This window comes from Cydia pomonella, chromosome 8 (genome assembly GCF_033807575.1).
Source record: "Cydia pomonella isolate Wapato2018A chromosome 8, ilCydPomo1, whole genome shotgun sequence".
Classification (NCBI taxonomy): Eukaryota; Metazoa; Arthropoda; class Insecta; order Lepidoptera; family Tortricidae; genus Cydia; species Cydia pomonella.
The window spans coordinates 17,427,826-17,443,829 of record NC_084710.1 but is presented as its reverse complement, the minus strand read 5'-3'; the positions used below and the strand labels follow the sequence as shown (position 1 = coordinate 17,443,829).

The 16,004-nt window shown below is 38.1% G+C and overlaps 1 protein-coding gene across 1 annotated transcript in view; it reads left to right on the top strand.

Annotated features, from left to right (window-relative positions):
- LOC133520757 (tachykinin-like peptides receptor 99D) overlaps nucleotides 1–16,004 on the top strand; it is a 249,977-nt gene that overhangs the window by 167,167 nt on the left and 66,806 nt on the right. The window lies entirely within an intron of this gene.

Below are 16,004 nucleotides of genomic sequence, written 5' to 3'. Positions count from 1 at the left end.
GTCCAGGGTCTCATGATGGAGTCAGGAGCTGGTCACCAGAACTCCTAATCTACTCATCATAACTCCATCGTGTTTGGGCTCAATAGATTTGCCCTGATGAACACCATCGATCTAGATGAGGCCCAGGGTCTCATGATGGAGTCAGGAGTTGGTCACCAGAACTCCTAAACTACTCATCATAACCTCATCGTGTTCGGGCTCAATAGATTTGCCCTGACGAGCATCATCAATCTAGATAAAGTCCAGGGTCTCATGATGGAGTCAGGAGTTGGTCACTAGAACTCCTAATCTACTCATTATAATTCCAACGTGTTTGGGCTCAAAAGATTTGCCCTGATGAGCACCATCGATCTAGATGAGGTCCAGGGTCTCATGATGGAGTCAGGAGTTGGTCACCAGAACTCCTACTCTACTCATCATAACTCCATCGTGTTTGGGCTCAATAGAGTTGCCCTGACGAGCACCTTCAATCTAGATGAGGTCCAGGGTCTCATGATGGAGTCAGGAGCTGGTCACCAGAACTCCTAATCTACTCATCATAACTCCATCGTGTTTGGGTTCAATAGAGTTGCCCTGACGAGCACCATCAATCTAGATGAGGTCCAGGGTCTCATGATGGAGTCAGGAGCTGGTTACCAGAACTCCTAATCTACTCATCATAACTCCATCGTGTTTGGGCTCAATAGATTTGCCCTGATGAACACCATCGATCTAGATGAGGCCCAGGGTCTCATGATGGAGTCAGGAGTTGGTCACCAGAACTCCTAATCTACTCATCATAACCTCATCGTGTTCGGGCTCAATAGATTTGCCCTGACGAGCATCATCAATCTAGATAAAGTCCAGGGTCTCATGATGGAGTCAGGAGTTGGTCACTAGAACTCCTAATCTACTCATTATAATTCCAACGTGTTTGGGCTCAAAAGATTTGCCCTGATGAGCACCATCGATCTAGATGAGGTCCAGGGTCTCATGATGGAGTCAGGAGTTGGTCACCAGAACTCCTACTCTACTCATCATAACTCCATCGTGTTTGGGCTCAATAGAGTTGCCCTGACGAGCACCTTCAATCTAGATGAGGTCCAGGGTCTCATGATGGAGTCAGGAGCTGGTCACCAGAACTCCTAATCTACTCATCATAACTCCATCGTGTTTGGGTTCAATAGAGTTGCCCTGACGAGCACCATCAATCTAGATGAGGTCCAGGGTCTCATGATGGAGTCAGGAGCTGGTTACCAGAACTCCTAATCTACTCATCATAACTCCATCGTGTTTGGGCTCAATAGATTTGCCCTGATGAACACCATCGATCTAGATGAGGCCCAGGGTCTCATGATGGAGTCAGGAGTTGGTCACCAGAACTCCTAATCTACTCATCATAACCTCATCGTGTTCGGGCTCAATAGATTTGCCCTGACGAGCATCATCAATCTAGATAAAGTCCAGGGTCTCATGATGGAGTCAGGAGTTGGTCACTAGAACTCCTAATCTACTCATTATAATTCCAACGTGTTTGGGCTCAAAAGATTTGCCCTGATGAGCACCATCGATCTAGATGAGGTCCAGGGTCTCATGATGGAGTCAGGAGTTGGTCACCAGAACTCCTAATCTACTCATCATAACTCCATCGTGTTTGGGCTCAATAGATTTGCCCTGATGAACACCATCGATCTAGATGAGGTCCAGGGTCTCATGATGGAGTCAGGAGTTGTTCACCAGAACTCCTAAACTACTCATCATAACCTCATCGTGTTTGGGCTCAATAGATTTGCCCTGACGAGCATCATCAATCTAGATAAAGTCCAGGGTCTCATGATGGAGTCAGGAGTTGGTCACTAGAACTCCTAATCTACTCATTATAATTCCAACGTGTTTGGGCTCAAAAGATTTGCCCTGACGAGCACCATCGATCTAGATGAGGTCCAGGGTCTCATGATGGAGTCAGGAGTTGGTCACCAGAACTCCTAATCTACTCATCATAACTCCATCGTGTATGGGCTCAATAGAGTTGCCCTGACGAGCACCATCAATCTAGATCAGGTCCAGGGTCTCACGATGGACTCAGGAGTTGACCACCAGAACTCCTAGTCTATTCATCATAACTCCATCGTGTTTGGGCTCAAAAGATTTGCCCTGACGAGTACCATCGATCTAGATTAAGTCGAGGGTCTCATGATGGACTCAGTAGTTGGTTACCAGAACTCCTAATCTATTCATCATAATGGTAATTTGATGGTGCTTGTCGGAGTAAATCTATTGAGCCCAAACACGATGGAGTTATGATAAATAGATTACGAGTTCTGGTGACCAACTCCTGACTCCATCATGAGACCCTGAACATCATCTAGATTGATGGTGCTCGTGAGGGCAAATCTATTGAGCCCAAACACGATGGAGTTATGATGAGTAGATTAGGAATTATGGTGACCAACTTCTGACTCCATCATGAGACCCTGGACTTCATCTAGATCGATGGTACTCGTCAGGGCAAATCTTTTGAGCCCAAACACGATGGAATTATAATGAGTAGATTAGGAGTTCTGGTGACCAACTCCTGACTCCATCATGAGACCCTGGACTTCATCTAGATCGATGGTACTCGTCAGGGCAAATCTTTTGAGGCCAAACACGATGGAATTATAATGAGTAGATTAGGAGTTCTAGTGACCAACTCCTGACTCCATCATGAGACCCTGAACATCATCTAGATTGATGGTGCTCGTGAGGGCAAATCTATTGAGCCCAAACACGATGGAGTTATGATGAGTAGATTAGGAGTTCTGGGGAGTTCTGGTGACCAACTCCTGACTCCGTCATGAGACCCTGGACATCATCTAGATCGATGGTGTTCGTCAGGGCAAATCTTTTGAGCCCAAGCACGATGGAATTATAATGAGTAGATTAGGAGTTCTGGTGACCAACTCCTGACTCCATCATAAGAACCTGGATGGACTTCATTCGGGTCAAAAATAATAATACAAACCCTAACGTGATTTCAAATAACACTGAAACTCTATAGCACTAATGTGCGCAAACGATTGGCATCTTGACTACGAAGCATGGGTGCGTAGCCACCATACCAATCGATACGACAACGAAACACTATCTGTCTCTCTCTCGTACTAATATGCACAAACGATTGGCATCTTGGCTGGGCAGCATGGGTGCGTAGCCAACATGCCAAACGTTTACGATACGACAAGGAAACACTATCTGTCTCTCTATCGCACTAATATGCGCAATCGATTGGCTTCTTGGCTAGGTACCATGGGTGCGTAGCCAACATGCCAATCGTTTACGATACGACAACGAAACACTACTCTCTCTATCGCACTAATATACGCAAACGATTGGTATTTTGGCTAGGCACTAAGCAAGTGTGTGGCCAACATGCCAATCGTTTACGATACGACAACGAAACACTATCTGTCTCTCTATCGCACTAATATACTTTATTTATACCTGCAGTCATTTAGTAACTTCTTCATTTTCCATTGGTGTGAAAGAGACAGAATAAAGAGCAAGGGTTATAGTACACTCTGTAGTCTGTACACTTAGTAGTAGTGTACATAAAAAAAAAACTACTGTGCATATACAATAAAATAAAGAGTGCCTATATGATATCATATGACACTAAAATTAATGTTGCTTGAAATTATATTGAAAACTATCAAGATTATTCTAGTCTGCATTGAAACGCGCGTCGCGTTGCCGGCGCTCGCGTACCGAGCGCCAACGCCATCTATCGAGCGTTATTTCGTGAAATCGGAGAACGCTCCAAGGATTAAGGGCTCTTAATTTCAATTAACAAAAAAGTCTAAAGGAAACCAATATTTCCGATACTCTTGAATTTTCATGAGACCTCGCTAGAGCAAAGTGGCTGAAAAATCGATTGCTGGATTTGATTGCGCTGGGCAGAGAAATAAAAGCTGCGATAAAATTGCTGTGACTTGCATGTAGCCCCACATGCAGCTCATAGATATATGTTAATATAGAAGACGCATGTTGGATGATTTATTACACTTGCAATACCTAACTTGTATAGTTGTATACATCTTTTGATTTTCGTACGGTTGCCTAGAAGAGATTGCTTTAATGATAAAATCGTCTGTTATTTACTTCTAATTAAATTGAGATTAGTACGACAATATATATATATATATTTTATATAGAATAATGATTTATTCATTTAAGAACTGATTTTTTTTTTAAAAACAAGAGATCCTTACGAATTGATTTCGTTGGAGATTTATACGTTAGTTTGGAGTAGATAGGTTATAGGTTGGCCTAGCAGTAGCAGCATGGTTCCATTTTTATCGCTTGTCACTATGCCCGTCACTTTCGCACTTACATACTTGTTAGAACGTGACAGGCGTGGTGACAAATGATAAAGAGCCGGCCATCTTAGCCCTACAGGGCTCTAGTTAGTAGATAGCACCATGATTAAATTAAAATCCAAGCGTAGGAATATGAAATCTATTTGGGTGGCCTTATTTTAATAAACTTTTAATAAAAAAAATGCAATGACCACCAACATACTGGTAGTAGTTTTCTTTGTAGTTTATATGGGTATATGTCTATGCCTTATATATGCAGGTGGATCGAGTTTAAAGCAATTCAATAGAAACCACTTTACGAATGTAGTTTCGAGAAAAAAAAGGATATGACTAACAATTGAATAAAAGCAAAGAGAAATAAGTGTAAGCATTTAGTGCAGTTTTTGTTACCAAAACGCGCAATATTTTCGTCAAGTAGCGAATTTATCAGTACCGCTACTTGACACTAGATGTCACGAGTGTTTTGTGTGTGTGACTGATGGAAAGTGTATTGCTCAACAATTTTACGCACCCAGGCCGAATATTCTGTATCCGGCCGCCGAATATTCGGCTGGCAGAACATTTTAAGTTTTGCAGGTGCGCGTCGTGCAGGTTTTGACTTTTGACCTATTCCGTAGGGAAAGTTCGCACGGACAAATTTCTAGGTTCGAAACGAGGCGCACTCGCATATTTTACTCGTACTATAAACAAATAATACGTTGGATGTATTATGTGTTTTGTGTAAATAATACACAACTTCGATTATGGCCGTGGCCGTGATTGTTTTTTAGATTCAATATGTTTACTCAATAATCAAGCAAATATACTATCCGGTATCCGGCTGGATACCGAATGTTGACGTACTATCCAGCAGGATTAATATATTGGCCGTATAGACCGGATACCGGATATTAACCGAATATCCGCCATCTCTAGTTTTTTTTTCACCATTAGCCATATTGCATAAGGGCTCTTGAAACACAACATCACGCAATTCACGCACTTGAACTTGAACATTGATATATCTGATCAGCTGGAATGTATGAATACAGCAAGCATCTCAAGGAAATGAGACTGCGGAATTCGTCCCATAGTAAAAGTCACAAAATGGCAATGGGATGGAATTTTTTAAATTGTTTCGGCAAGTTAAGTATGAATTATATAGATAAGGTCAACTAATTTAATCTATTTCGTTATTTCTCGAATACAGTTGGATCGCCCTCTATATATCATTTCATTATCCAAGTAGTTTTGGTTTTTATCACTTGTAATTCACATTCTTCTTTTTCCTCGCGTTGTCCCGGCATTTTGCCACGGCTCATGGGAGCCTAGGGTCCTCTTGACAACTAATCCCAAGATTTGGCGTAGTCACTAGTTTTTACGAAAGCGACTGCCATCTGACCTTCCAACCCAGAGGGTAAACTAGGCCTTGTTGGGATTAGTCCGGTTTCCTCACGATATTTCCCTTCACCGAAAAGCGACTGGTAAATATCAAAGTATATTTTGTACATAAGTTCCGAAAAACTCATTGGTACGAGCTGGGGTTTAAACCCGCAACCTCCGGATTGCAAGTCGCACGCTCTTACCGCTAGGCCACCAGCGCTTGGTCACTTGTAATTCACGTTGTTTTAATAAACAATGTGAATTACAAGTATTCACATTGTTTTAATAAAAAGAACTCAAATAGACGCAATAACCCCATACACTGGCATTTTTTCCTGCCGCTCTTAAACGAAGCAGATGCAGGACCATATTATCCCAAACCCGGCAAACTGAGCCACGCCATTAATTTTGCTTTGTATAGTCGCCATCAAATATATCAGGGTGTCCAAAGTGCTCAAAAATATCTGAACACGCACTCCTCCTCCTTGACAACAGAGGCTTGTTTAAATATTTATGAGCGCCTTGCTCGCTTTCATATATCTGATGGCGATTGTACCTAAGTTAGCTTTGCGTTGCTTTGAAACCTTTCGCCATAATGAAGGTCGTTACTAAGATCGGGGATTAAGTTGGTCAAGTACTATTGTCATAATATGTAAACAGTTGGGATCGTCTACCGGAACGAGCGAGATAACGATACGTGCTCCAACTAAATTAGTTCGATAAAGCGGTAATAAACACTTTATTGCATAACGGATACGGATCGGATAGGACAAGATTATTAAGAGTATTATTGTTTTCAACACGCTCACACAAACATATAACAATAGTACATTTTTAACCAAGGGATGAAATTCACTAATGTCTGTCGCCAATAGTTCGAGGCCGAAATGGCGACCGAGTTAAACACTATTTTCATTTCGCATACCTACGAGGAAAGTGAAATCCATGTGTATTAAAAAAACATGGGTAAGTATAAACTGGCATTACTGAACTGACTTTTTAAAGTTACTTTCAATTAACAATTTAGGTAAAAGTATCGTTATTTATGAAATAGGGAGTTAAATACCAGAATGGAAATCATCCATCAAATCCATTTAAAAGGAACCACATTTTAATTGCTTTTCATAAAATAAAGTAATTGGAATATAAAATGCTCTAGTACAGAAACGTGTAATTGTCTGCACACTTCATAGAATAACAATGACCCACTTTCAGAGCTTGACAAATGAATAAAACTATTGAAAATTGGAATTTAAGTAATATCACAATCACGCGGCAGATGGCACTTATCGCAGTCAAACATAAAGCTGAATCGCGCTATTAAGATTTTCATTGCGTTTGTATAAAGGGGAATAAGTGGTTCTCAATTTGTAAGGTTCTTTTATGTACATATCCCGATTTCTTGAGGACAAATGCGTCGATATACAAAAATACATTTTTGTTTGAACTTCACGAATGTAAAATAAATCCCTGAGAGTATTTTATAACTCGCGCTTTTATTTTGATCTCGGTGGAGTTACTATTTCGTGAAGTGGAACAGTTGGTGCAAAAACTAATGAGTGCACGTTAAATTGTTGTGCGAAGTCAATAGGGTACTTTCCTACTAGTCAATGCAGTTTCTTTTTTCAAACTGTCAAAACGATTAGCCAAGCATTATGAAATTTATATGAAGACTGCACAAGTAACGTCACGGTCAAGTCACCTACTTTTTAGGGTTCCGTAGCCAAATGGCAAAAAACGGAACCCTTATAGATTCGTCATGTCCGTCTGTCTGTCCGATTCTGTCACAGCCACTTTTTTCCGAAACTATAAAAGCTATACTGTTCAAACTTGGTAAGTAGATGTATTCTATGAACCGCATTATAATGTTTACACAAAAATAAAAAAATCAATAAATTTTGGGGGTTCCCCATACTTAGAACTGAAACTCAAAAAATCTTTTTTCATCAAACCCATACGTGTGGGGTATCTATGGATAGGTCTTTAAAAATGATATTGAGGTTTCTAATATATTTTTTTTCTAAACTGAATAGTTTGCGCGAGAGACACTTCCAAAGTGGTAAAAAGTGTGTCCCCCCCCCCCCCGTAACTTCTAAAATAACAGAATGAAAAATCTAAAAAAAATATATGATATACATTGCCATGCAAACTTCCACCGAAAATTGGTTTGAACCAGATCTAGTAAGTAGTTTTTTTTTAATACGTCGTAAAAATTAAAAAAAAAAAAATTTTTTCATCAAACCCATACGTGTGGGGTATCTAGGGATAGGTCTTCAAAAATGATATTTAGGTTTCTAATATCATTTTTTTCTAAACTGAATAGTTTGCGCGAGAGACACTTCCAAAGTGAAAAAATGTGTGTCCCCCCCCCCCCTGTAACTTCTAAATTAACAGAATGAAAAATCTAAAAAAAATATATGATATACATTACCATGCAAACTTCCACCGAAAATTAGTTTGAACCAGATCTAGTAAGTAGTTTTTTTTAATACGTCATAAATGGTACGGAACCCTTCATGGGCGAGTCCGACTCGCACTTGGCCGCTTTTTCTAGTTGTATCCGATTCATTAAAAACAAATGACTTTTGTCTAGATTTTTCTAATAATTATCTGGTGCTTTGTTTCGTGAATGGTGTGAAATAATTTATTTTAAATACAAGCAACATTCCTCTTCTGTTCTTGTTTTGATGCCAGCAATTAACTATTGAGAAATGAGGATATATCCAAGCTGTCACAAACAAAAACTAACTTAAATTACATTCATTGCGTAGATAAAGCAGCGTAAAGCGTTGTACACCCTTATGTATCTGTTTCAGACTGATGATAACAAGAGAATTGCAGAATGCAATAATTAATCTGTCGTGTTCAAGGCATACATACAAGGTAATGAGTTGAACCAATCTCGCTGAATGCTACCAATTACTTTGCCACAAGTTATAATGAGAAAATATGAACAACTGTATTTAAGTTAGAGTTGAGAACCAATGGGTTGCGTGTCTGTGGTGGCACACGGCAAAATAAAATTATCCTGGTTTAAATTTGCATTTACGTTAATGTTACCAATAAAAACTGGTACCATCACACAAATTACATTTTTTTACGCACGAGGGCTCCATTTCGGAAAGGTTGTAACCGGCAGCATTGATGCGATGCGATTGAGAATGACACTTTGCTTTACTTCCCTTGCACTACTGAGTAAAGGCCTCATCTTGTTTTCTCCACTCGACTGTCATTGGCATTTTCCCACCAGTTTTAATAGAATGCGTCCAAATTGTCCCACCATTCATTTTCGGTCTGCCTGCACCCCGTCCTGCACCATCCATGGTGGTCCGTGGGTCCTACTCAGTAACCGTTTTGGCCCACCTTTCCGGGTGCATAGGGCAGACATGTCCAACCCAGATCCACTTAAGCTTAGCGATCTTGACATACAACTACAACTCTAGTTGTGGAAAAAAAAAGTATTTTCATTATTTGAAATCAGTGGCCAATAGTCCATTTTATCTTTTAGAGTGGCAAAGTAACTTAGCTCAACGCAACTCTTGAGTTTCTTCCACGCTAACTTGTGAAATGAATTCTTGTGATGTTTCAAAAGTAAACAATTATTTCGGTTATACTTGTATAGTATTTAATAATCAATATCTAGCGTGTGTAGTGAGCTTAAAAGATTTTGGCTTGGTAGCAAAGTTTATTTACCTAGCTAGAATACAAACTCAACAATACATCAAACATAACAACTTTTACGTTCCTTATATCCCATTATATTCCGCTTAAAACGAAAGAAGTCCTATTAAGGTCCTCAGAGCGATTCCAAACTCCGACATTTATAATAGGCTTTAAATTGCTGCCTAGTTAATTTTAAAGTTTTAACAAAAGATTCATATTTAAGAGGTTAATTTTAATTTTAGTTTTTGTTAGTTAATTAGTAGGTTGTTATACTTGATGTCGTTTGTATTCATACATCGTGGGCTAGTTTCAATGATTATGAACTGTGCTAACCCATATAATAGAATTATATTTTTTTTTGTACTGACTGAAGCATGAGATTTTTCAAGAAAGTATGGATAGGGTGTATTGGAAACACGCATATGACACCTCTAAATGATTTGGTAATTTTGGCCGTGGCTATTTTTTTATGCTTATGTTACAAACAGATATCGTAAACACAAGAAGTACCTATGTTTGTTTGTCATCAATAATCTAAAAAATAAGCAGTTGACCTTAATTAAAAACAAATCAATCTTCGATAGAATCGCCCTTCTTCTTAATCACCATCGTAAAGAATACGGCAGTGTAAAGAGTAGCATTAAAAATCGATTAGAGGTTGACAAAACCTACCGTCATTTTTATAGCTCCTACAAACATTGTGAGTGTGTGTTCAATAGCGCAGTTAATCGAGTATTATACGACTCGATAGTAGGTTCCTATTTAGCTAAAAATTTGCAACGTGTGGCGTTGGGGCTGATTTTTAATTTCGAGCGCTATATTTCGACACTTGTAAATCTGTGGAAAACGGCGACATGCCATTTTTGAAATACGAGGCATAGAAATTGGGAATCTAGTGGTATTAGACCGGTCATTTTCAATTCTATCAGTAAAATATTAAAGCCCCACATGAAATCGAGTCCTCGAAATTCAAAAATCGCCGCCTGGGCGCATAATACCTATAGTATTCCGTGGGGGTTCAGAAGCCCTGGTATATTACATCGACAACAAGAACAACATCTGTTTTGTAAGATAGTGTTCCTATAGATGAAGAGGTCAGCTGCCAAACATCGGTTCCTTACAATCACGCTGTTCTGCCCTGACGCATAGCATGCTTTTATTCGGCTCTCTAGGATTTTCAAGTTTGCATGTCATCAACATTCCAATATTTTGTAAATATTCTCCTTTACGATATTGATCATTAAGTAGATTGTTGAAATTTTTAAAACCTTTTTTTAGCCCCAGTGATATGATTGAAAATTTAGGCTGATAAACGTACACAATTTAAGGATTCATAAGATTTTGTTTCATGTTAGCGGTTTATTTATGCCGTATATAGTATAGTTTTCCATTAAGCTTTTACGATGAATTTTAATTTACAATGTATTACATTTAGAGAGCACTCTGTAAGTTTTAGAGCGCTATTACAATATAGACCAGTTCACTGGAAAATGGAACCATAATTCAACCACGGGTACTTTGCACTGAAAGCTTACATAGTTTGTACTCTACTAAAGTAAGTTCTAAAAATAAACCCCATGATTAGCTGCAATACCATACATTTACGGGTACTAGTACCTTTAAACTTACTAGCGTGGAAGAATAATTTATTTTAGGCTCCATGCCTAAAGCTTTCTAACAAGCCGAGTTAACATTTTGATAAACAAAGATACTAAAGAACACGTTCTCTAATCTAAAACTATCTACAGGATGTTTATTTAGTTAACTGCAATCAATTACGGGGTGAATAAATGGGTGAATATAGGTCATACTGAGCAACTTTTACTATGGGACCAACCCCGAAATCGCAAAAAAAAATTACTCTCCCATAGAACATGTCAAGGTCAGACATATGAAACAGCCAATTTATTTTCGCGATTTTGGGGTTGGTGCCATAGTAAAAGTTTCTCAGTATGACCTATATTCACCCATTGATTGCAGGTGACTAAATAAACAGCCTGTATTATCATTAACCTCCCTTCGATTCCTAAACTGTGAGTGATGTTCTGAAGTTTCAATAATATATTGATAGGTAGGTTCGTTAACATGGGGTGATTTTTTCTCAATTTTATCGGTCTGAAAATGTTACACTTCGCACGAGCCTAGTCAGTCATTTTAACAAATATTATTAAGATTATTTTATCTACAATGACAGATTAAAGACAGAACTATTCCCTGTTTTTACTTTGTTTTAGTTGGTCCAAAGTTATTTATGACTAACCGCGCTGTTCTGATCTAAATAAAAATAAATTAACACCACTCATTGAAACCTGTTAAATACAAATTAACTAGCAGCATGAAATGATTACATATTAAAGCGCTATAAATTTTAAATGGAACACGCAGAGTTGTGGTCTTGCAATTTCCGGTGTAAAGCCAACAAAACCTATATTTTATTTTTATTTCGTACAGCGATTGTATTTTTACAAGCTTTTATTTAACTTGCCCTGTTAGGGCTGTTAGTTAGTATTAGTATGTATGTTATTTTATTAGTGACAAATCTTGGAATCTAAATTTGACCCACTTGCCGATTTCCGATAGACCTAAAAATTGTGTTTGGGTTTTTTGGAATTGTCTCGATGAGTATTAGATGTCCGTGGGACCTAAGAAAAGTACAGTCAGTACCAAACAATTTTTTTTCCAATAATTTATTTTCGTTTAAATCAGTAATAAATACTTTATATTAGTCGAAATCTGCCGCAAGGATCACGACTTTGGAACAATGTTACATCGACCTAACCTAAGCAAAGTTTGTACAATGGGTACATATAAATACATAGAAAACACTCATGACTCATGTACACATATTTGTATCCATCACACAAATAAATGTCCTCACCGGGATTCAAACCCGGGACCTTCTGCTTCATAGGCAGGGGCTACCCACTAGGCCAGACCGGTCGTCTTCTACACACGATCCTAGCTTCTAGAACATTTTTTACATATTCCCAGGTACCTACATATATATATATATATATATATGTGTGCAAACTCCGAAAAATTTCAAAAAATTTAGATTTCAGGAACATTTCTCAGGAAACAAAGAAAACTTTTATTTTGGAAATGGATAGGTTATTTCGATTTCTGTACAAGTAGCTTCTTCTTCTTCCTCGCGTTGTCCTGGCATTTTGTCACGGCTAATGGAAGCCTGGGGTCCGCTTGACAACAAATCCCAAGATTAGGCACTAGTTTTTACGAAAGCGACTGCCATCTGACCTTCCAATTCAAGGCCTTGTTGGGATTAGTCCGCTTTCCTCACGATGTTTTCCTTCCGGAAAAAGCCGGGGTTTGAACCCGCGACCTCCGGATTGCAAGTCGCACGCTCTTACCGCTAGGCCACCAGCCCTTCCAATACAAGCGCTTTCTATACAAGTTTATATGAGAAATTTCCAAAACTTTACAAGTAAGAATTTTGCAATTTCGAAAACTTTCCGACGGCACATCTGTACCCCTAGTGTAAATATTTTCGACAGCGAAACGTGACGTACGCGTTTGCGTTAAGAGCAATTCCTAGCTGAGCAACTTTTCAAATCTCGAATTTTTGAAGCTATGTTTCTGTCGCGCTGCGGTGGGCGGGAGCGGGAGCTATCTAAGTGTGAGTGCGCGCACACAGATGCGAGACGGGAGCCGAGCGCTCGCTCATTGCGCGCCGTTCCGTTGACATTGCCGGCGAGCCGGCCGGAATTCATCCTGCGCTGCCCTGCCCGACGCAAGTTGTTTTTGATGTTATCACATAATATTGTTTTTAATTATTATATTATACTGTATCTATTAATTACTATTTAAATAAAGACTGAAAAAAGAATGATGTCCTTGCTTCGGTCGTCGTACCTATCCGTGACAATAAGTTGGGTGTGATCATGGTGTGTTGTAAAATTTTGTAAGTAGGTATGGTTAACCTACAATCTAAATAGTAGTAGTAGTACGATGGGGCTAAACTTGTGCCGTCTTATTGAAGAACGCATCGCAATGACAATCTGGGTAAGGTATGTTGGGATAATGCCGGACAATTTTGGAACCACAATTGGTTCCCAATAGAGAACTCGCGATTTTTTTTTTCTAGATCGTGTCAGATTCTTGAAGTACGGAGCAAATCGTTAAATAATAACCGTAGATTCGGCCTGAATTTTGGTAATCTTCAATATATAAAGGTTTTAGTTTTGTACATGTGTAAAGATGAGACATACTTTTTTTAGGGTAACTAGTGTTTTGCCATCAAGGGATAGCATTGGATGGTGAATAAAAGTTGCTTTTAATAGAAAGAGAATAAGGTGGTATCACAAAGAAATAGGTCCGGTGTTTAGCCTTCTCCTACGTATATAAATTGCAGCCAACAATACAAACTTAAAAGTGGTCATCGAATGTTCTATTTTTCGTATTTCTGTATCCGATCTTAACCCTGTTACAAAATTTTGGTAAAATTGTGGGTCTCAAACTTTGATACTTATGTCATAAGGCAATTTGATAAGTAAACAATGTGCTAACAATTGCGATTTTGTCGGTAAAATATTGCAATCATATATATAGTTGATATACAATCTTTTTTTGGATAAAATGTAAGGATCGTATGCAAAGAGTAAAGTCAATATATAGGAAAAGGGAGCCCTCTTGAAGCATTTTAAGGAAACTAATTTCGAAGTGCTATCTCTATTTTGTATCCGAAACTAACTATATATGTGTGCGTTCACATCTACATATGCATCCGTATGTGTAGGTACTTTCGTACTACATAATCTGTGACTTGTGTCTCAGTCTGACCTAGAACTATTTCATGTGCTCATAAATGACTTGCCTGGTTCTCAACTGAGCGTTTCTTCTTCGACCTTAATATCCAACTGGACGTGAATTCAAGATATTCCGAAGGTAAGGTAAGGACAGGTATAGTGTATATTAGGATAATTCCTGGTAATTTCGTCTCGCTCTCTAGCTCCGTAAACAATTTGCTCCAGATATTCTTTAAAATAAACACATGAGTAATGATGTCGTTATTTGGTTTCTTCTTGTACTAATGAATTTCAGGCATAGGGTGTATGTCTTGTCTACACACGTACTTCCATAGATGCAGTCTATCTCTTCTTACTTCGAGAATCAAATTGCACAAACCTTTCAGAGTTTCAACGGATATGTTTGTCGTAAACAAAATTAAAATAATCACCGCTTGTTTTCATCTGATGATGATGATGATGGTATTTTCTTCTTATCTTCGAAAATATCTAAACCTCTCCGCATTGTCTTGGACACTGTAAATTTTTTAAACCTCCAGGTTTTGTAACGTTGGAACTATTGGGATTATAATTTCTCTATTTGAATATGACTTTACTATGCTCTGCACTTTAAAATTAATACAGGAATAATAAGTTCATATCAATCATATCTGTTTATTTTTTTTTGACAGTAAACAACAGTTGCTAGGTAACAACATTACTCTTGACATACGAGGTATATGCAACCTTCTTAATGTTGTATTCATGCCTTTAAATTTTATCAATCTTATAGTGATATCTGGTGATGTAGTTTGCATAACCGGAAGTCAGCTTTACGCAAAAGTATGTTATCGGATCCCATTAATAGAAGTCGCCGCCATCTTTACTAATGTTTACTACATTTCTAAGTGTCGCCCCCGTGATCGTATGTTACTATTACTTAATTCCTTTTTGAAAGTTGAAAACAAAATTTAAATTTTGAAACTTTTAGGTTCTGTATTTTTAATCATTTATATATAGTATTGAAATATTAATTTTATTGCGAAAAATTGCTTATTTGCTATCGATTTTACTAGATTTTGTTATAAAATTCAACATGTATAATCATCCCTATACAATACAAATATTCTTTATTACACACCTCAATAAAAGAAAACAATACAAAAGAAAACAGAAACATTAGCACAGGTAAACAACATGCGGTCTAATCGCTAAAAAGAAATCTCCAGGCAACCATTGGGTAGCGGAAATTAAAAAGATTACATTGTCAGTAAGTAGGTGTACAGACATATACATACAAAATAGACTGCCAAAATGTTTTCCTTTTGATTTACCGTCGCATTGGTACTGGATAATAATAACGGTACGAAAGTGTGATCAATAAAACAATAAATGTGATAACTAAGTAGGTAAATAGGTAAATTGAAGAAAATTTAAAGTTTGAAAATCACTGCTGTTTTTAAATGGGTAAAGATAGTATTGTTTCTTTCCGATCTTTACCTGGAAGGGTCAAAATCGGATATCGGTCTACAGCAATCCTAGGTCTGTTTTTGATTGGATTGTTTTATAAATAAACATCTAAAACGAAATTATACATTAACACAATTTCATCACTATACACAAAATAAATTACAGGGCGAAGATCGGATACACGAAATTTACCTTGCTCTATGTGATTGCGCATAGCACAAGCCCGACATCCCTGAGCGGCGCGGGGGCAGTCGAGGCAATGAAATGGCGTCTTACACAATGTTGCTAACATTAAAAAATAAAGCTAAATTAGGGCGAAATGAATTTGCTACGTTCTTCACCCACATCCGGTATTACCCCAACATACCTAAATCGTTGAACGTTTCAAAATGACCCTTATTTTGATATCGGCTACCCGTAATGTAAATTT